Genomic DNA, 25000 nt, shown 5'->3' on the forward strand with positions numbered 1-25000 from the left:
CCTCAGGTGCACACGATTTCTTCCCTTAACTGAAATAATGACACTATTTCCCGATAGTTTTTCACCAAATCTGATTTATGACAGCCACTCCATGTCCGAGCCTCGAGTGATGATCTAATAGAAAAAGTTACAACGAGTGTAGAGGTGTACCAAAACAGCTTCGCTCAGAATTATTTTATTTTAAGTGGTCAAAATACTAAGTTTTAACAAGGAACTGCTCACATCAAAAGAGCTTGTAATAAGAGGGGGTTGTGAGAAATATAGACGATGTTTCGATCCTATGGAAGACGACTTCGGCGACCATAGACATTTGAAACATTGTCTGAAACACGTGCACACGCAAATTTGCATAGATGTCGAGCATTTTAAAATACGTATGTATTTGTATATCAGAAGGTCGTTAAATATATAATCCTTAAAATTATAACAAAAGGTATGCGACGCATCGCGCATTTTGATTATTGTCCATCGATATGATAGTCGTAGAGAAAACGCTCTGCACTACAGTAAGTTTTGTTTTCGAAAATACGTTGATGAAGCAATCTTTTTTTTTCTAAACAAAAACAAAAAGCGGGAAAATAATATTGTACCAACCTTTGTTTAAAGTCAAGTCAAACGATTACAGTTTAAATAATTGTAGAGGCTCGTATTTGAAAAATTTTGTTATAAAAATAACGTGATAGATACGAGGTTGAGATAAATAGGACGTGGTTTGATGCCTAAGGGATAAAGTAAAATACCATAATATATTCTTAAAGTGTAAATGGTTATTTTATCAAAGCCCTAGCCGTTCTCTGTTTACTCACATGCCATTCGTGTACAAACCGTCACTAAATTGATGAGTGCGTTATCGCCACGTGAATGTTCATATTTTCTTTAGTGGGAATATACCTATTCCATCATTAAGATAGTATTCGATAAGTGCTGTTGTAAGTCTCTTCAATTATACATGTCCTGCTGATGTTCGTCTCTCAAGGAGGAGATTGTGTGCGATATACCCAAAACCAGACTGTTGCTAATTGGTCTACATTCGTGTTATCCCTCTATCAGGGCTCTATTTCACCAAACCATCATATTAATTGCGAATAGTTCATCATCTCAGACAGAGACAAACATTGTGTCTTTTTGCTTCCTGTACAGATAGTTGCTAATGGGTCTACAAACGCGAATTTTCAACAACAGTCCGCCTATGCTAAATCAGGGACGGCAGCGTCCGCCTTAACTGTTGAATTTATTTTAGAAGAAAATCCCATTAACCGAAACATTCCATAAAAAGCGGAAAAAGTCGTCACTGATTAGCCTTTGCGGACTGTAGAGGTTTATCAGGGATGACATTTAGATGGCATTAAGACCAGTTTTCCGAGAACAAGGCTCATTTTGTTCTTTCGCTTTACTTAGCTTTCAACATTCATTATAATGTCGCTTACGGTAAGAATAGCTCATTCAGAGTTAACTTTATATTAAAACCACGAGGTTTATACGATTATATCATTCTAAAAACACAGTTTTATAACAAAAAAATATTGCTGAGGCTATAACTATATTGTATATCGTTTCTTTATTGATTGTGATTTGTTTTAAATAAATTTCCGCATGACCAAATGTTTGATTATATAATTAAAAAGTTCAGTTGGATATATTGTTATAAAATAAAAACTCTAAATAAGGTTACCTCGTACGATTTACACTAAGATGCCATAATAGTCCCATTTGATATTTTATTACGTCCAATCTACATAATAAGTCAGAGAACGGTTTGCTAATCTAATACCAGCCATCTCAACAAGGACCAATCTCCCGGAGTGTCGGCGTAATCAGCATTGTAATTCCGCGAATTGAAGACCCTCTTAGTACAATTGCACACCGCTCAATTTTAACAAGGTTTTTCTTTAGATAATTTTCGAATGGTACAGTGTTTGTAGGTGCTTTTGCCGTAGATCTGCATATGGTGGTTGGTGACGTTTTTTTATTTTTATTTTTATTTTTCGGCGAAGCTTTCTAAGCCAGCTTTTTACCTTACCTGACCTTTGTAAGTGTCCATTAAAATTCAAATAAAATTTCCCGCGGCTAGGTACGAACAAATACCCTTCATTTACTCCACTGGCTGATTTGAGCATAATCCCCCAAACCATTGGAAACAAGACCGCGTCTTTGTAGCATAGCGTGTAACAATGTTTTAATGCGTGTTCAGCATGTAACCATTTTATACCTGTTGAAAAGGCTTGATTGATGGAACAGTTTTACACTCAACTCTTGACATAAATACCGTTTTGTGTGCCCCTTTATATTCAGAGGATTGTCAGCGCCAGGGCGTTTGCACTTAAAGGGTTTGTTCTCATTGAGTAATTACTACCATATTGTTGCCTGTGTACAAAAATATTGTAACATAACAGCATTTAATGTAAAAAAAGAAATTTAATTAAATATAAATATATGTAATATGCTAGGAATTTGTAGATGGATTAGGTCATCATAAGGTTCAAAGTAGAAAACTGGTTCAAAATATCGAAAGATTTATTACTGGCGAGTAGAGTCGTGCATTGATTAAAATTGACCGATCAAGATAGTATATTTAGATAGGTTTTTGTGTTTAACAAAGCGTTCAAATAACGAAAGGGTCAACGTATTGACATAAGATTGTTATTACCTCATATACTCATTGAAATAGGTCAGATGAACGGGTCACCGAAAAGCGTTATTTGCATAAGTCACACAAAATATTGCACCGGCAAACATAACGTTAAAACTTTATATCATCACACAGCAATTACATTTTAGGGTGTTCGACAAGCGTGTAAATACATGAATAAATTTGCCTCTCTAGTAAATTTAGCAAGTCAATCAATCGAAAAAAAGCACGTAAAGAAACGGACACTAATGACCAATCAAAGTTATAAGGAAAATTTATGCAAATTAACCTGTAGACAAAATGTAGATGTTTGATCAAAATGGGATATTTTGCGGACAGATTTGAAGGCGCATGACTGCTTGCTTTCGCGGGCTGGGCCCGTTGTAGGCGCCGCGCTGTAAAATTGTATTTCATGAACATTAGCATGCATTGTATTGGAGAATATTTAACAGAAATAAATCGCAATGAAATCAGAAATGACCTTTGTTTGTTACTGTGTGCTCTCCACGAACAATACGTAATTACGTTGCACAGCCTTTTTATGGTTGCAGTGACTTCAGGACGAACATGGAAATACATTGGAAAACGGAAAACAAACATCACTATACGGACATCACGAGCCAAACGAACACAACGCGCGACATGGAAAACGGTCTGTGTATTCATAAATTATGGCAAACAGGTTTTTTTTTCAAAGTTTGATAATGTAAAAAATAAAAAGTAAATGGCGTCATGACAACGAAATTTTTAAGAATTGTTTTAACGAATTTTACGTAGTTAGATGTTAAAAAAAAAAATAGATTATGTACGAAAAAAATTTGCGAGTATCAAAATCAATACAGTTTTGCATTAATCTGTAAATTTTTCATTAATATCGGTGAATGGAGAATAAAATAAATAAGAAAGTATATGAAATGTACATAATTTTATGAGTTATAGAAATACTGAAATTAGAGGCGCACAAATAATTGAGAGTATTTAAAGAATTTATATATTTTTGTATTATTAGAATATATAATTTTATACGGACACATTTTTGCATAATATAAATACATTTTTTAATTGATGGTCCTTTTATAAATTGTTGTTAAATTAGAACGTACGTGGAAATAAGAATATTTTAAATAGTTTTGTTTATTACTTTAATAAAGAAAATTTGTGGATGATTTTATTTATTAATGTAATAGAAAAACTCGAAGTAGGCACAAATATAAAATATTCAAAAAATTTACCTGGTATGTTACATCTGCAGAATTAAGAATTAGGAATATAGACTATTTAAGACAGTTTAGTTTATTATTTTAATAAAGAAAATAAGGTGGGTTTTGTTTATTGGAATGATAAAGCAAATGAAAAAGGACGAATAAATAAAATTATTGGACAATTTAAAAATAGTTTTCCGATTTGTAAAAGAAAAAACATAGGAATATAACATTTGAAAACGATATGCAAAGAATTTGAAATAATTAGGATAACATTAATAAGGACTGTAAGTCTATAAATAAGAACGGTAATGTTAATTTCGAATATGAATAGGGCAGACACTCAAACAAATATTATGTAAATATGTACATGTATATACGTCATTGTGTTAATTGCAAACATATGTTTGCACACACAAGGTCTTGAGTAATTTTAAGTAAGAAGTTAATGCAATCTGTCGCGTATAGCGCAGTTAAAATATAACGATATGTACGCATTAAATTTCTAATATAATTGTTCAAGGGTTAAAATTATATTTTATTAGCATGGCTGACTGATCAGCGCTCGGACATTCAGAGCCCGAGGTTCTGATAACCTTAGCATCCTCATGAGTTAGAGAAATTATCCCTGTGCCATTGAAACATATAACGCTGTGGACAGAATATGAGATGGTGCATAATAATTATTTGAATAGTTCGCTTAGGAGAAAAAGACCTGAATTTTGAAGTATACCGATAAATGTTCTGGTATTATGAATGCATATATAAAAAGTCTGCCCTTTTCATAAAAGTTTACACAATTTTTAGACCAACGCGCGTATTTAAGAGCGAGCAGGGTCATATGTCGGTAGAAAAATTCCTAAACTATAATGGTAGACAGATTTGTGATTTTAAGATACGAACGCGATACGTCTGTTTAAAGTGCAATACAATAGGTAAATAAAGTAGCGCATACCTGTCATAAATTTACTGGTAGCACGTACGTAAAATATCGAGCTGTTATGTAATGTTTAAGGGAGTGTTTCGATAGTAATCGGTGTAATACAGGTTGTATTTACTAAGACTTCATAGTAAGTTGTCATGACGGTATTTAATAATAACTTAAGGGGATGTTTATAAATGTTTGCCATGATTTTGAACAACTGATACTTTTATAACCACAACGCAGATGAAAAATTGAGATTAGAAGACCACGCCAAAGAAAAATGACATCGCGAAACAACGTCTTTCATAACAAATTAAATAACAAACAACGTGAATAGCATGGACATCACTGTGTTTACTCTCAAAGTGAATACATGGTTCTATTGCTAAAAGAAGACCCAACGCCAGAAGTTTTCGAATGACAACAAGTGACGCAACACAAGACAAAATACTTGTGACGTTAAACACTATAGTTAGAAGCAGCCGTTCAACTGTTTGACATGCGTAGATAACGTATTCGGAATGTTTCTTCCGAGGCTTAAGACGTGAAGAGGAAAACTGCTTTAGTTGATACTTTATGAGCATTATTGCCAATAGAAGATCTTAATGTCCCGAGAGAAATGAAGACGCTGGAACTAACAACAACAGTACAAACAACAACGCAAACAACAACAACAACGATGAATACAACGGAAACGAAAATAGATGACGCAATATGAACAGCGGAAATCAGATCAGAAACACCAAACGCAAGAGAATAACCAAGGACAACCTGATGGTCCTCGGTTGGACATATATGCGGTGTATTCTACCGATGATGAAAGTCAATCCGTTCATTCCGAACGCAGCGAAAGCCTGACGCTACAGGACTCCGGTTTCGTCGATCTGACGTACGTAAAAGAGACACCAACAATAACTGACAACTGGGGTTCTTACTGGTCAAGACGTGAGCGTTGTTGCTGTTTTTGTAATTGTGTTATTTCTATCACCCTGGTTGTATTAGTTACGATTGTAGTGATGGCATCCAAAGGATTGCTTGAGCTCAAACAGCAGCCCACTTCCGGTACAGTGGCGGAGAACCGGCAATACACGTATAAAGAAGAAGCGAACGCAGTCACGCGGCAACTTTGCACGACACCTCGAGCACCGGAGCAACCGGTAAGCACTTGTATTTTATGTTCATTGGTCATTTTGATAACATATTTATCGTAATGATAATCTGTGCTCCGTTGACAAGAGTAAAATTGATGTATCTGGAGTGCACATGTATCCCGCTGGTTTAATGTTTTATTAACCTTTGCATAGTTCACAAATAATGTATGTTGCTGGTAAAGATGTATATTGTATAAAAGTAAAGAAATATTTTGATCCGTCACTTCTCTTACATGCATACCATACACCAGGGAAGGCTTCACGTATCATAGTATATCGGCATACGTCACTTCTTTTTTCACCGTCTTCGTGTCTGCCTTTCTTATAAAGTATCTGATGAGGAGAAATCATAAAGCGATTGTCTTTAACGAATAATATAACGCAATGAAATTCGTCTGTAATATTTAAGCATCTATTTGTGATAATTAAACTGTAAGCAATTATTGCATTAGAGGGGAGAGTTGTCTTTACTGTAAGCTATTTTCAATCTGTGCTCCTGATAAATGGTCTGAGTTATTACCCGTTAAGTTATTAAAACTAATAACCGTATAGCCTGCATAAACACCTAAAAAATAACTGATCCTACTCGAATTGCTTCTGTATAGATTGGTGATAAGCAAAGTTGCACCTCAACACAAACATACAGTTTGACCCATAATTAAAACGGTTTTCGTCGAAGATGGTCGATCTTCAGGCAGTACCATCACTCAATGTTACCAAATAATTATTATTTTATTATTGCAAAAAGACGCTTCTTCCTATAAATAGTTAGGTTTGTTTGTATTTATGCAATTTCTCAGTTTCTAATAATTAAAAATGAAATGTTTTTATTCTGGTCTGGTGTAGTTAATCTATTGGATACTTGTTATTAATCTTAATGCAATTTTACCATGTATCATAATCCGCGACATTAATATTTTTCATGTACGTTTTGCCACGAAGTCTGCATTCAGTCAAACGTGTGTTTATATCTAGAATAATGCTATGAAAGCATGTTTTCTTGTAGAAAACAAACAACAGTCACAAATATATAGTTGGACTAAGGAAATTATTGTATATTTTGTTATACTAGTATGGTCGATTTAGCGATTTTGTCCAGATAAGCTCTTGCTGGCAGCAACTGCATTTCGTTGGCAATTATGACATTCACGGTCTCGAGTAATAACCATAAATATTTTATACGTGTTAAATTGTTCCGTATTGTCTTCATATGCGATGGGAGACTAACGATAATTTATGTCACAATGCCTCCGGCCATGGTATCACTATAGGAAACTAGGCTTTGTTCCGAATTGCTTTTGTAATTTTCGCATTCGAACTTTTATATCTCAATAATTATGATGTATTGAAAAGTAGTAGTTGTTTTTAAATCATTTAAAAGTTATATCAACTTGTGTAAACCGGCATTGCTTATATGTTAACATTTAGTTTAAAAATATTTGTGTCAAAGAGTATGTATATTTACATACTGTTTTTATAAAGACATAACGACCAACATACCAATATATTTTGGCTTGTATATTTAAGATTCCATTTATCTTTGAAATACTTAAAAATATTTATTATGTAAAAGATCGTACAACCGATCTAACAAAAAGGGATTCTCATTCAATATGAATTGTCTCGTCATTTACGTTATATGTAAGTGTTTGCAATGAAGAATAAATAAAGCGGAAACGGAACAAATAAAGTTAAATGAGCAAACTATCGAACAACTCATGCATTTTACAAATGCAAGGCACGCTAGTCAAAATATTATGTACCCCACCGCCCACCCTCGCCCCGAAAAAAACAAAAACAAACAAACAAAAACAACAAAGCATTAACAAAACAACATCAAGGAAACAATACTAAAATATTACTTTTTCACATATGTATACTTAATGCAAAATGTAACAAGTTTCTCAAAATCATTACCAATAGTTCCCAATTGGAAAATTTAAGTTCAAGTCAGGTAGCCATTTTATTTAGCCTTATACAACTCATAAAATGAGTTCTGAAGTGTCATTGTTTGCTGTATTTAATACTGCAATATATTGATTTGCGTAGTATGGATGCAATAAAACGTTTATCCGAACATATTTTTAAAGTTGCTATATTTCAGTCTTCTTTGGATGTAAGCAAGATAACTATTTTTTGTTTTTGAATTAAGCGTATCCACGATCTGTTTAACACTTAGTGTTTTATTATTTTTTAAATACAACGCTAATATTTCAATATCTTTTATAGATGTACCATAATTATGTGTACACCAGTAACGGTAATAGGCTAATAGCTCTTGTCGTTTTAATGAAAAATACACAGAAACATTCGACACTGGTATACCTTGGTGAGTGGTATAAACTCGTTTGGGCATTATTTCTTAGACAAGTGCGAAGTTCGGCTAGCCCTTAAACTCACAGTTAAAACCCAGCGTGTTTGCATTGATCGTCGAAAGGCGACGATTTTAGTTTAAATCCTTTTATTTTGTATAGTTCTGTCATGAAAGACGTTTCCAAAAGCAATACCTTATTTCATGAGTGTCTGTAATTTACTTAAAGTTATATAACGAAGCCCCAAACCTAACGCTGCAAAATTAGTCACACATCATTTAAGTACATACATCAATCGACCCTATAGCATCACAGTTTTAATTAAATACCAATAAAAGAAATACATTTCATTTAATAACAATGTATCTATCAAAGGTTTGAATGCGAACCGGAGAAACACAATTTTAACTTTCTGAGGCACGATGAAATATAATGGCGAGTATCTTCCCAAAACTCGTCTATGGCAAAAAGGCGTAAGAGATATGGCATCATATTGGCATGTTGTTACTTAATCAAATCACCGTGGTTCAAATGCTAAGTCTTACCTCTATTTTAAAGTAACTACTTTCTTAATTCTTTTTACAACACTTTACTTAATATGACACCTTGCGTTTGCAACTCCGTTCATATAATTCAATATAACATTGTGTTATTTCCTTAGATATGTTCGGACGACACGTTTACCCGGCTTAAATCAGCATTACTGAGCAACATGAACATAAGCGTCAATCCCTGTAAGGTAACAGCAGTTTACTTTTATTTTATATGTGAACTTATTACTATTTTTAAGTTTAGCTTACAGTTATATGTTTTAAACCTACTTAATTTATAAAATGTAGTGTTGTGTATTTGTCGAACAAGTTCCTTCCTATCAGTTCTGCTTAAACCTGCATTTCAAAATAGAACAAGTAATACATATTTAAAAAAAGCTTTCTTAAAAATGCAGATGTACATTAAATGTTTATGATTTTGTTCGCCGTTATTGTTTTGTTTTGGTCTTAATTTTAAATGAGTGATTCTTGGGTGAACATGTTTTTTTTAAAGTTTGAAAATTGTTCGGGTCCGAAAACACATAAGTAGGTCATCATAGAAAAACAAAATTTTATCTGAAACCACGAGGTCAAGGGGTTTAATATTTGTATGCAACTTCGTTTTGTATTCCTCTGCGATGTTTGTTCCAATCAACCAAATTAATTTTCAGCTGAGACAAATCTACATGTTTAATATTTGGAATGATATATCTTTTAGAAGTACTAAGTTTTTTTTTCAAATGATGTCCCCGGGGACCAATACCATTTAAAAGATCATAACATTTCAAATCAAAATACCTTGGAATCCCTAAGACTTTAGGTTTAGTTTTTGCTATGCAAAAATGTTGTAAACGTCCACTTGACAGATAGTTCAAATCTGGCCATATCCGAATATACGTTTAAAATCATTTAATATGCCAAGGACTTTATGCTTCAAAAGCATGTTACAAAACGTTCAAAGTTGGGCTATCTGTGGGCATCTTAATTAATAACATGCTGTCCCTAATTATATCAAAAAGTTCAATATGTTCATTCGTTTGCAGGATTTCAATTCGTACGCCTGTCGGGGTTACGAAAGGACCACTTCCCTCACATGGGCCAGCCCCTGAATGCGCGTAAGCCAGGATCTCGTTCTGCAGAAATGCTACGGCAGAATCATGGTTAATTGCTTCATAGGTGTCTTACAATTAACTGCGTGTGTAAACGTTCTCGTTACTACGATATAAGCCGCGGCATGAGTATGTGGGCCTTATGATGACATATTCAAACAAAGTAGCTCAAGATTTGTCTCTACATCCATACGCTCGGATTAGAGTTCATAATTTCCGCTTATGAGACATCTAAACCTTTCGTAAATATAATGAGCAGGAATAAGCCTCTGGACAGATTAACGAATTGTTGCAAGTTGCGAGTCATAGTAAATATCCGTTGTGGATTTAAACATTTTTTGAATTTATGGTTTTAAATTTAAAACACCTGGTAAAAAAGCGATGTGTGTTTCCGACGCATAAGTATTATCATCTTTACTAAAATTTAAAAAACAATACCGTTTGTTAACAAAACTTAGTCTATTGCCTATCAAATTTCAAAGAAATTACAAGTATTAATCGATTCTTAAACCGTTTAGCATACAGTATTGTCTATATGATGTTTGATTTTAACATTCGTTATGTATATACGATCATTTATACGCAGTTGTAGTTAGCTTACTGTATAACAGAAACGTCAAAGCTTTGGAATATGACACATTGCGTGATAATTTGTTCTTGATCTCTGAAAAGTATAACGACATATAAATGTGTTGCTCTTTTTAATTCCGATTCAAATTCAAACGTTTTACAAAGTTAAACATTATGACTTGTGTTTAATGCGACTTAGGCAATCAGGCGGCGGAAGTGCAGTCACAAGACAGTAGTGAGGTTCAAGACATCAAGATGATCTATCAGTCCTGCATCCAATACAAAGGCGCATCTCAAGATCAAGGTGCACATTCTTATAAATATTAGCGATTGGATCAAACGTGTTTGCACTTAAAGGGTTTGTTCTCATTGAGTAATTACTACCATATTGTTGCCTGTGTACAAAAATATTGTAACATAACAGCATTTAATGTAAAAAAAGAAATTTAATTAAATATAAATATATGTAATATGCTAGGAATTTGTAGATGGATTAGGTCATCATAAGGTTCAAAATATCTTAAGTAGAAAACTGGTTCAAAATATCGGAAGATTTATTACTGGCGAGTAGAGTCGTGCATTGATTAAAATTGACCGATCAAGATAGTATATTTAGATAGGTTTTTGTGTTTAACAAAGCGTTCAAATAACGAAAGGGTCAACGTATTGACATTAGATTGTTATTACCTCATATACTCATTGAAATAGGTCAGATGAACGGGTCACCGAAAAGCGTTATTTGCATTAGTCACACAAAATATTGCACCGGCAAACATAACGTTAAAACTTTATATCATCACACAGCAATTACATTTTAGGGTGTTCGACAAGCGTGTAAATACATGAATAAATTTGCCTCTCTAGTAAATTTAGCAAGTCAATCAATCGAAAAAAAGCACGTAAAGAAACGGACACTAATGACCAATCAAAGTTATAAGGAAAATTTATGCAAATTAACATGTAGACAAAATGTAGATGTTTGATCAAAATGGGATATTTTGCGGACAGATTTGAAGGCGCATGACTGCTTGCTTTCGCGGGCTGGGCCCGTTGTAGGCGCCGCGCTGTAAAATTGTATTTCATGAACATTAGCATGCATTGTATTGGAGAATATTTAACAGAAATAAATCGCAATGAAATCAGAAATTACCTTTGTTTGTTACTGTGTGCTCTCCACGAACAATACGTAATTACGTTACACAGCCTTTTTATGGTTGCAGTGACTTCAGGACGAACATGGAAATACATTGGAAAACGGAAAACAAACATCACTATACGGACATCACGAGCCAAACGAACACAACGCGCGACATGGAAAACGGTCTGTGTATTCATAAATTATGGCAAACAGGTTTTTTTTTCAAAGTTTGATAATGTAAAAAATAAAAAGTAAATGGCGTCATGACAACGAAATTTTTAAGAATTGTTTTAACGAATTTTACGTAGTTAGATGTTAAAAAAAAAAAAAGATTATGTACGAAGAAAATTTGCGATATCAAAATCAATACAGTTTTGCATTAATCTGTAAATTTTTCATTAATATCGGTGAATGGAGAATAAAATAAATAAGAAAGTATATGAAATGTACATAATTTTATGAGTTATAGAAATACTGAAATTAGAGGCGCACAAATAATTGAGAGTATTTAAAGAATTTATATATTTTTGTATTATTAGAATATATAATTTTATACGGACACATTTTTGCATAATATAAATACATTTTTTAATTGATGGTCCTTTTATAAATTGTTGTTAAATTAGAACGTACGTGGAAATAAGAATATTTTAAATAGTTTTGTTTATTACTTTAATAAAGAAAATTTGTGGATGATTTTATTTATTAATGTAATAGAAAAACTCGAAGTAGGCACAAATATAAAATATTCAAAAATTTACCTGGTATGTTACATCTGCAGAATTAAGAATTAGGAATATAGACTATTTAAGACAGTTTAGTTTATTATTTTAATAAAGAAAATAAGGTGGGTTTTGTTTATTGGAATGATAAAGCAAATGAAAAAGGACGAATAAATAAAATTATTGGACAATTTAAAAATAGTTTTCCGATTTGTAAAAGAAAAAACATAGGAATATAACATTTGAAAACGATATGCAAAGAATTTGAAATAATTAGGATAACATTAATAAGGACTGTAAGTCTATAAATAAGAACGGTAATGTTAATTTCGAATATGAATAGGGCAGACACTCAAACAAATATTATGTAAATATGTACATGTATATACGTCATTGTGTTAATTGCAAACATATGTTTGCACACACAAGGTCTTGAGTAATTTTAAGTAAGAAGTTAATGCAATCTGTCGCGTATAGCGCAGTTAAAATATAACGATATGTACGCATTAAATTTCTAATATAATTGTTCAAGGGTTAAAATTATATTTTATTAGCATGGCTGACTGATCAGCGCTCGGACATTCAGAGCCCGAGGTTCTGATAACCTTAGCATCCTCATGAGTTAGAGAAATTATCCCTGTGCCATTGAAACATATAACGCTGTGGACAGAATATGAGATGGTGCATAATAATTATTTGAATAGTTCGCTTAGGAGAAAAAGACCTGAATTTTGAAGTATACCGATAAATGTTCTGGTATTATGAATGCATATATAAAAAGTCTGCCCTTTTCATAAACGTTTACACAATTTTTAGACCAACGCGCGTATTTAAGAGCGAGCAGGGTCATATGTCGGTAGAAAAATTCCTAAACTATAATGGTAGACAGATTTGTGATTTTAAGATACGAACGCGATACGTCTGTTTAAAGTGCAATACAATAGGTAAATAAAGTAGCGCATACCTGTCATAAATTTACTGGTAGCACGTACGTAAAATATCGAGCTGTTATGTAATGTTTAAGGGAGTGTTTCGATAGTAATCGGTGTAATACAGGTTGTATTTACTAAGACTTCATAGTAAGTTGTCATGACGGTATTTAATAATAACTTAAGGGGATGTTTATAAATGTTTGCCATGATTTTGAACAACTGATACTTTTATAACCACAACGCAGATGAAAAATTGAGATTAGAAGACCACGCCAAAGAAAAATGACATCGCGAAACAACGTCTTTCATAACAAATTAAATGACAAACAACGTGAATAGCATGGACATCACTGTGTTTACTCTCAAAGTGAATACATGGTTCTATTGCTAAAAGAAGACCCAACGCCAGAAGTTTTCGAATGACAACAAGTGACGCAACACAAGACAAAATACTTGTGACGTTAAACACTATAGTTAGAAGCAGCCGTTCAACTGTTTGACATGCGTAGATAACGTATTCGGAATGTTTCTTCCGAGGCTTAAGACGTGAAGAGGAAAACTGCTTTAGTTGATACTTTATGAGCATTATTGCCAATAGAAGATCTTAATGTCCCGAGAGAAATGAAGACGCTGGAACTAACAACAACAGTACAAACAACAACGCAAACAACAACAACAACGATGAATACAACGGAAACGAAAATAGATGACGCAATATGAACAGCGGAAATCAGATCAGAAACACCAAACGCAAGAGAATAACCAAGGACAACCTGATGGTCCTCGGTTGGACATATATGCGGTGTATTCTACCGATGATGAAAGTCAATCCGTTCATTCCGAACGCAGCGAAAGCCTGACGCTACAGGACTCCGGTTTCGTCGATCTGACGTACGTAAAAGAGACACCAACAATAACTGACAACTGGGGTTCTTACTGGTCAAGACGTGAGCGTTGTTGCTGTTTTTGTAATTGTGTTATTTCTATCACCCTGGTTGTATTAGTTACGATTGTAGTGATGGCATCCAAAGGATTGCTTGAGCTCAAACAGCAGCCCACTTCCGGTACAGTGGCGGAGAACCGGCAATACACGTATAAAGAAGAAGCGAACGCAGTCACGCGGCAACTTTGCACGACACCTCGAGCACCGGAGCAACCGGTAAGCACTTGTATTTTATGTTCATTGGTCATTTTGATAACATATTTATCGTAATGATAATCTGTGCTCCGTTGACAAGAGTAAAATTGATGTATCTGGAGTGCACATGTATCCCGCTGGTCTAATGTTTTATTAACCTTTGCATAGTTCACAAATAATGTATGTTGCTGGTAAAGATGTATATTGTATAAAAGTAAAGAAATATTTTGATCCGTCACTTCTCTTACATGCATACCATACACCAGGGAAGGCTTCACGTATCATAGTATATCGGCATACGTCACTTCTTTTTTCACCGTCTTCGTGTCTGCCTTTCTTATAAAGTATCTGATGAGGAGAAATCATAAAGCGATTGTCTTTAACGAATAATATAACGCAATGAAATTCGTCTGTAATATTTAAGCATCTATTTGTGATAATTAAACTGTAAGCAATTATTGCATTAGAGGGGAGAGTTGTCTTTACTGTAAGCTATTTTCAATCTGTGCTCCTGATAAATGGTCTGAGTTATTACCCGTTAAGTTATTAAAACTAATAACCGTATAGCCTGCATAAACACCTAAAAAATAACTGATCCTACTCGAATTGCTTCTGTATAGATTGGTGATAAGCAAAGTTGCACCTCAACACAAACATACAGTTTGACCCATAATTAAAACGGTTTTCGTCGAAGATGGTCGATCTTCAGGCAGTACCATCACTCAATGTTACCAAATAATTATTATTTTATTATTGCAAAAAGACGCTTCTTCCTATAAATAGTTAGGTTTGTTTGTATTTATGCAATTTCTCAGTTTCTAATAATTAAAAATGAAATGTTTTTATTCTGGTCTGGTGTAGTTAATCTATTGGATACTTGTTATTAATCTTAATGCAATTTTACCATGTATCATAATCCGCGACATTAATATTTTTCATGTACGTTTTGCCACGAAGTCTGCATTCAGTCAAACGTGTGTTTATATCTAGAATAATGCTATGAAAGCATGTTTTCTTGTAGAAAGCAAACAACAGTCACAAATATATAGTTGGACTAAGGAAATTATTGTATATTTTGTTATACTAGTATGGTCGATTTAGCGATTTTGTCCAGATAAGCTCTTGCTGGCAGCAACTGCATTTCGTTGGCAATTATGACATTCACGGTCTCGAGTAATAACCATAAATATTTTATACGTGTTAAATTGTTCCGTATTGTCTTCATATGCGATGGGAGACTAACGATAATTTATGTCACAATGCCTCCGGCCATGGTATCACTATAGGAAACTAGGCTTTGTTCCGAATTGCTTTTGTAATTTTCGCATTCGAACTTTTATATCTCAATAATTATGATGTATTGAAAAGTAGTAGTTGTTTTTAAATCATTTAAAAGTTATATCAACTTGTGTAAACCGGCATTGCTTATATGTTAACATTTAGTTTAAAAATATTTGTGTCAAAGAGTATGTATATTTACATACTGTTTTTATAAAGACATAACGACCAACATACCAATATATTTTGGCTTGTATATTTAAGATTCCATTTATCTTTGAAATACTTAAAAATATTTATTATGTAAAAGATCGTACAACCGATCTAACAAAAAGGGATTCTCATTCAATATGAATTGTCTCGTCATTTACGTTATATGTAAGTGTTTGCAATGAAGAATAAATAAAGCGGAAACGGAACAAATAAAGTTAAATGAGCAAACTATCGAACAACTCATGCATTTTACAAATGCAAGGCACGCTAGTCAAAATATTATGTACCCCACCGCCCACCCTCGCCCCGAAAAAAACAAAAACAAACAAACAAAAACAACAAAGCATTAACAAAACAACATCAAGGAAACAATACTAAAATATTACTTTTTCACATATGTATACTTAATGCAAAATGTAACAAGTTTCTCAAAATCATTACCAATAGTTCCCAATTGGAAAATTTAAGTTCAAGTCAGGTAGCCATTTTATTTAGCCTTATACAACTCATAAAATTAGTTCTGAAGTGTCATTGTTTGCTGTATTTAATACTGCAATATATTGATTTGCGTAGTATGGATGCAATAAAACGTTTATCCGAACATATTTTTAAAGTTGCTATATTTCAGTCTTCTTTGGATGTAAGCAAGATAACTATTTTTTGTTTTTGAATTAAGCATATCCACGATCTGTTTAACACTTAGTGTTTTATTATTTTTTAAATACAACGCTAATATTTCAATATCTTTTATAGATGTACCATAATTATGTGTACACCAGTAACGGTAATAGGCTAATAGCTCTTGTCGTTTTAATGAAAAATACACAGAAACATTCGACACTGGTATACCTTGGTGAGTGGTATAAACTCGTTTGGGCATTATTTCTTAGACAAGTGCGAAGTTCGGCTAGCCCTTAAACTCACAGTTAAAACCCAGCGTGTTTGCATTGATCGTCGAAAGGCGACGATTTTAGTTTAAATCCTTTTATTTTGTATAGTTCTGTCATGAAAGACGTTTCCAAAAGCAATACCTTATTTCATGAGTGTCTGTAATTTACTTAAAGTTATATAACGAAGCCCCAAACCTAACGCTGCAAAATTAGTCACACATCATTTAAGTACATACATCAATCGACCCTATAGCATCACAGTTTTAATTAAATACCAATAAAAGAAATACATTTCATTTAATAACAATGTATCTATCAAAGGTTTGAATGCGAACCGGAGAAACACAATTTTAACTTTCTGAGGCACGATGAAATATAATGGCGAGTATCTTCCCAAAACTCGTCTATGGCAAAAAAGGCGTAAGAGATATGGCATCATATTGGCATGTTGTTACTTAATCAAATCACCGTGGTTCAAATGCTAAGTCTTACCTCTATTTTAAAGTAACTACTTTCTTAATTCTTTTTACAACACTTTACTTAATATGACACCTTGCGTTTGCAACTCCGTTCATATAATTCAATATAACATTGTGTTATTTCCTTAGATATGTTCGGACGACACGTTTACCCGGCTTAAATCAGCATTACTGAGCAACATGAACATAAGCGTCAATCCCTGTAAGGTAACAGCAGTTTACTTTTATTTTATATGTGAACTTATTACTATTTTTAAGTTTAGCTTACAGTTATATGTTTTAAACCTACTTAATTTATAAAATGTAGTGTTGTGTATTTGTCGAACAAGTTCCTTCCTATCAGTTCTGCTTAAACCTGCATTTCAAAATAGAACAAGTAATACATATTTAAAAAAAGCTTTCTTAAAAATGCAGATGTACATTAAATGTTTATGATTTTGTTCGCCGTTATTGTTTTGTTTTGGTCTTAATTTTAAATGAGTGATTCTTGGGTGAACATGTTTTTTTTAAAGTTTGAAAATTGTTCGGGTCCGAAAACACATAAGTAGGTCATCATAGAAAAACAAAATTTTATCTGAAACCACGAGGTCAAGGGGTTTAATATTTGTATGCAACTTCGTTTTGTATTCCTCTGCGATGTTTGTTCCAATCAACCAAATTAATTTTCAGCTGAGACAAATCTACATGTTTAATATTTGGAATGATATATCTTTTAGAAGTACTAAGTTTTTTTTTTCAAATGATGTCCCCGGGGACCAATACCATTTAAAAGATCATAACATTTCAAATCAAAATACCTTGGAATCCCTAAGACTTTAGGTTTAGTTTTTGCTATGCAAAAATGTTGTAAACGTCCACTTGACAGATAGTTCAAATCTGGCCATATCCGAATATACGTTTAAAATCATTTAATATGCCAAGGACTTTATGCTTCAAAAGCATGTTACAAAACGTTCAAAGTTGGGCTATCTGTGGGCATCTTAATTAATAACATGCTGTCCCTAATTATATCAAAAAGTTCAATATGTTCATTCGTTTGCAGGATTTCAATTAGTACGCCTGTCGGGGTTACGTAAGGACCACTTCCCTCACATGGGCCAGCCCCTGAATGCGCGTAAGCCCGGATCTCGTTCTGCAGAAATGCTACGGCAGAATCATGGTTAATTGCTTCATAGGTGTCTTACAATTAACTGCGTGTGTAAACGTTCTCGTTACTACGATATAAGCCGCGGCATGAGTATGTGGGCCTTATGATGACATATTCAAACAAAGTAGCGCAAGATTTGTCTCTACATCCATACGCTCGGATTAGAGTTCATAATTTCCGCTTATGAGACATCTAAACCTTTCGTAAATATAATGAGCAGGAATAAGCCCCTGAACAGATTAACGAATTTTTGCAAGTTGCGAGTCATAGTAAATATCCGTTGTGGATTTAAACATTTATTACATTTAGTATTTATTGCAGTAAGTGTATTGTAGGGATATGAAAGTATCTTTCCAATTACAATGCTTATAAAACCTACTTCGGAAATGCTTTCTTTTTCTTTGTTCGGTAAAACTGTTCATCCATCTGTTTAGTAAACATTAGTAAATATTGCATTATACACCTGCATTAATGCCTTTGTATCGCAATCGCAAAGAGCGTGGGGGATTTCTTGTTGGAATTGCTTTTTTATTTCCCCCTCAAACAATACAATACAATACGCTTTACTTCGTTTCCTTTAAAGATGGCGTTTCTAAATTGACCCTATATAAAGATTATGATTTTGTTATTATGAAGAAATTATTTAATGCTAATTTGGCATCAAACAGAATTCTCTGGGCGGAATATTAATAACCGATTCTCATCCGCCTCAAACACCTTCGAATGACAAACTGTCTTGATTTAAATATTTACACACACTATAAGTAAATTTGCTTATTATAATCAGCGGTTTTTGTAAATTTGCTTGAAGTATGTAAGAAAAACGATATTAAAAATTTATATTCATTTAAAGGCGTGTATTTATTGATTTTCATCTTAAAAATATTTAAGTAATAAAAGTAAGATATTTATTAAATTGTTATCAAAACTATATTAAATGAATCTCACACTCAACTACGGATGTTTTGCACAAGAGACTTCCTGTTGCGAAGCGAGAACTCAGATCAGGTAACGAGAGTTGTTCTTTCAGGCTATGGCATTGACACATTTATATCGATGTAAAGTCAAATATAGGAATTCATATTCTAAAATAATGGGGCTTTTACTAAAAATATACACCATGAAATATCGATTTATTGAATTGAAACCTTGATAACACTTGAACCTTGATTTCAAGTGCTATTCGCAATTTTTTGTTGGACTGACATTGTAATTTAGCGCCGACAAGAATAATAATATAGATGACAGGACACCAATAGGCCTCCAACAGGCTGATATATGTTCATATGCCGTCCAAAAGCGGACACGAATGATATAATAATAACCTGAAAATATTGCAATACATCTGACGACTGATCTCATTTGCAGTGATTGGTTTTGCTTCAGCATTCTTACATTAATCTTGAATAGATTGTCAATACTCCTTTATGCTGCGTGAACGGTCTTGAATCTTCCTTTTAGTGTTCAAACAGGTCAAACAACAACTTCGGTTCAAATCAAAATAATAGAAAAATACAGATCATATTACACCGTCTGTATTATTAGGTAAAAATCCATATAATGGTTTAGAATATTCCGTTTAAATAAGCTACTCATTTGATCAATATGGGCGTGAAAACAGTTTTGAAAATAGCAATCTCTAATGGATGAATCACTATTAGAACAGTTTTGTTCTAGCTTTTGTCGGAACGTTACATTACTTGAATGTAAATTGTTTCGTTTTAACTTCAGGAAGAAGAATGTGGAAATAGCTATAACGTTGCTGAAATTCGCTAAAAATTAAAACATTCGCCTGAATGAAAATGAAGCGCTTTTTTTCAAAACCCATTTCGATGTAAAACGGTTTTATTTGATTAATATATAAATTGCAATATCGTTTAAAAAATATTTTTATCATTGACGTTATATCCCATATTTAGCCTTCACACCGTCGCAAGCAACATCATCGCTGTTGTTTTGTCATTTCTTTCCAGATTCTGCTTTCGTACAAACGCTTCATTGGCGATATACTCGCCTGGGCGCTTGGTGTCAGAGACTCGATGAGGGAAGATCTTGACTTCCGGCTGATGGTTGATGATGTGTATCATATTTGGGTATACATCCAACGGGTAAACATATGATTAAGCGTAGAAATTGGTTTGTGGTTTTTTAGTGGTCCGTTAAGTTGTTATTTTATTCCCTTAAAATGCGGTCTAGTATTCACGTTAGAATCGTTTTCAATCAGTAAATCCTGTATTTATGTAAGCCATTTACTTCAAATTAAAAAACAAATATGTTGAAGTAAAAGTGCCTTTTTGATGGACGGTCTTATGTTATGAGCTTTGAAACGACTATAAGTCAAACTGACGTATTTATTTTGCTTGAAATTAATGTCTTTATATTATTTTTCTCCAAAATTATTGAATACCATCTTTCGCATGTATTGAGGTATCACATTTTTAACATTGAGATATTATTTCTATAAAATTAGTTGTGCACAATTTAAAGCGCCACTCTGTCGTTAAACACGCCTTCAAGTATTTACTGAAACATCATGACCGGATAATATACACAGCTCGTAAGTGATGCTATATATATTTAAGCAACTCGTCGGACCGAGATTTGATGAACACTCAATACACAGCTATGCATTTCTATTTTAAACATCTGATGAACACCCAACGCACAGCTATGCATTTCTATTATAAACATCTGATGAACACCCAATGCACAGCTGTGCATTTCTATTTTAAACATCTGACGAACACCCAATGCACAGCTGTGCATTTCTATATTAAACATATGATGAACTCCCAATGCAGAGTTATGCATTTCTATTTTAAACTTCTGATGAACATCTTATGCACAGTTGTGCATTTATATTGTAAACATCTTATGAACACTCAATGCACAACTATGCATTTCTATTTTAAACTTCTGATGAACACCCAATATACAGCTATGCATGTCTATTTTTAACATCTTATGTACACCCAATGCACAGCTATGCATTTCTATTGTAAACATCTGATGAACACCCGATGCACAGCTATGCAATTCTATGTTAAACATCTGATGAACACCAAATCCACATCCTGTGCATTTCTATTTTAAACATCTGACGAACACTCAATTCACAGCTATGCATTTCTATTTTAAACATCGGACGAACACCCAATGCACAGCTGTGCATTTCTATTTTAAACATCTGATGAACACCCGATGCATAGGTGTGCATTTCTATTTTACAAAACTGACAAACACCCAATGCACAGATGTGCATTTCTATTTAAAACATCTGCTTATTAACACCCAATACACAGCTGTGCATTTCTATTTTAAACATCTGACGAACACCCAATGCACATCTATGCATTTCTATTTGAAACATCTGATAAACACCCAATATAGAGCTATGCATTTCTATTTTAAACATCTGATAAACACCCAATGCACAGCTATGTATTTCTATTTTTAACATCTGATAAACACCCAATGCACAGCTGTTCATTTCTATTTTAAACATCTGACGAACACCCAATGCACAGCAATGCATTTCTATTTTAAACATCGTTTGAACACCCAATGCACAGCTGTGGATTTCTATTTTAAACATCTGACGAACACCAAATGCACAACTATGCATTTCTATTTTAAACATCTGATGAACACCCAAATCACATCTGTGCATTTCTATTTTAAACATCTGACGAACACCCGATGCACAGCTTTGCATTTCTATTTTAAACATCTGATGAACACCCAATTTACAGCTGTGCATTTCTATTTTAAACATCTGATGAACGGCTAACATCTAACAGCCAACTTCACATACCTAAGACGTACAGAGTTACTAGCTCAGAGATTTGTGTGGATATCCACAATGATAACGTTCCCCATAAGATTACACAAATAATTATTCGCCTTACCAGTTAAGACATTCGAGTCATCATATCAATTTATCGCGAGTACTCTGGAGAGACATTTCGATGTCTCCATGGTTATTCGGCAGATATGTTATAAATTTCAGGGGGTGTAATGAGACATAAACATCTGATAACGGTTATCACAAATTCACTAATTGTCGTATTTGAAGACTAATTAATACACGAGGCATATGTTGCTATATTCGCAAAAGCCCTACAACTGTTTTGGGGTACGGCGTTCTGGAAAAGAAAACGAAATTCAATGATGTCGGTGTAACTGTCTAACCTGTTTAGTTATGCTTCTAAACATAAAATCAAATGTGGTCAAAAGTTCCCGGAAGTAAGCCTGGTACATAAAACGGTAGTTTGCATTTGTTCAACATACGTCAATTAAGCAATATGTAAAACGTTCTTTGAAACATATTGTGTGCGTTAAGGATGCCCATAACTATTTTGTGCAGTTTTGTTCATAGGACCCACAAAGATACATATGTGCTACCTTAACGTGTAAACATATCGGTATCGGCGCACAGCATTTCTAAAACCAAAATCGTTCGTCATCGGTATCAGAAAAACAATGCCATCATGTTTTCTTCGTTCTCTTAGATAACTTTGATTTACAGTTCTTGTGATAATGTCAGTAGCAAAACCAATGAAGTCCTATTCCAATGGGCAAATATTGGAAAGTTTTGAATCGCAAACTTAATTTAGAAAATAACCTTTGGACTTAATCAATGTTCTAAAATTACGGTAACGGTAACGTTTACTTAACACATACGCATTAATGAGTTATTAAACATAACATTGGCCTTTATAACATCAGCCCAACATGCACTATAAAGCAAGGTCTGGGTAAAACGGGTTACTATTGGAAGCTTCAATACCATAATTCAATTTTTCTTCGAAAAATTAAGTTGAATATAATGTTATGTTGTTTGTAAATATGACCTTGGTCATGCCTCCACCCATTCCATACGCAATAACTATTGGTGATGTCTTGGTACATGGTAGCTCAATATAAAGCCACATGAAAAGGCCAACGTTTTATTAACCTTTCTACATACCTGTAACTGATTGGTATACTTCCAAAGTGGCTCCCTAATATGTCAACTGTCAAACTAGAGTAACCAAATAGTTGAAACGTATGATGGAAATTAGGTTCATTGCGACACGGCACGCATGATGTAATATTTGGCTCTGTAATTGATTTACAAGCGAACTGACCATAAACTGATCTTCAAAGAACGTCATATATCATTTACAGCACATAATTTCCCCCCACTTTTTAGACAAGAAATGGATGGAGTTAAAAACTAACGAAAGAATTGCAAAGTCACGTAGAACGACCGAAGAGGCAGCTTGATACCAGCCGGGAGATTCTTTTGAGCACCCACAGTAATAGCATTTTCCTCATCTTATCAATAAAGCCTTCAGAGTTATCGTGTCAACTTATCGCGATCCCCTTTTGAGAGAGTTTCGTTTTTTCATTGCCCGAACGACATCTCGTGAACTCCAAAAGGTGTAATTAGCCATTAATATCTGATTCTGGATATTTTATAAAATGATTACCGCATTTGCAGACTGCATATGGCACGTTGATACACACATGATTATCGTTGTTTTATTAATTGATAAGCAATACGCATTATTTGTTCGCATGTGTTCACGTTTGTGGCGCCAATAACTGTTATAAAGTCTGCATTTTCTTCCTTAATGCATTCGCATTAGGAAAATGAATGGTAAATCAACTTCATCATATTAAAATTGTGTTATAACTTCATTTCTTTTCAGCATCTAAATTGCGTGGCATTATTAAAGACGTTTTATTCTGGTATTCCAAATAGCAATCTTTGCTCATCATTGAATTTTAATGACTCACCCGAATTCTGTACAATCGTTATTACATTATTAACGAGATCATAACACGCTTCCTAACAGTCACCACGATACAGGCATTTCTTTTTAAATATAAACGTTTTAGCTTATAGTGTATTGATGATGAGCAGTGGAAGATGAACGGTAGCTGTACAAAGTTGTATTACTCGTGCAATTTTTGCTTCGCTTTTTAAGTCCATATGTTATTTACGACAATTACCAATTTTGACAGATGCGATGCATACATCAACGGATATTCTTACACACGTTGCGGTTGGTATGTTTAAAATAGAAATGCATAGCTGTGCATTGGGTGTTAGTCACATGTTTAAAATAGAAATGCACAGCTGTGCATTGGGTGCTGATCAGAAGTTTAAAATAGAAATGCACAGCTGTGCATTGGGTGTTCGTCAGATGTTTAAAATATAAATGCACAGCAGTAAATTGGGTGTTCGTCAGATGTTTAAAATAGAAATGCACAGCTGTGCATTGGGTGTTCATCAGATGTTTAAAATAGAAATGCACAGCTGTGCATTGGATGTTCATCAGATGTTTTAAATAGAAATGCATAGCTGTGTATTGAGTGTTCATCAGATGTTTAAAATAGAAATACATAGCTGTGCATTGGGTGTTTGTCACATGTTTAAAATAGAAATGCACAGCTGTGCATTGGGTGTTGATCAGATGTTTAAAATAGAAATGCACTGCTGTGCATTGGGTGTTCGTCAGATGTTTAAAATATAAATGCACAGCAGTAAATTGGGTGTTCGTCAGATGTTTAAAATAGAAATGCACAGCTGTGCAATGGGTGTTGATCAGATGTTTATAATAGAAATGCATAGCTGTGCATTGGGT

Source organism: Dreissena polymorpha, chromosome 2 (assembly GCF_020536995.1).
Source record: "Dreissena polymorpha isolate Duluth1 chromosome 2, UMN_Dpol_1.0, whole genome shotgun sequence".
Classification (NCBI taxonomy): domain Eukaryota; kingdom Metazoa; phylum Mollusca; class Bivalvia; order Myida; family Dreissenidae; genus Dreissena; species Dreissena polymorpha.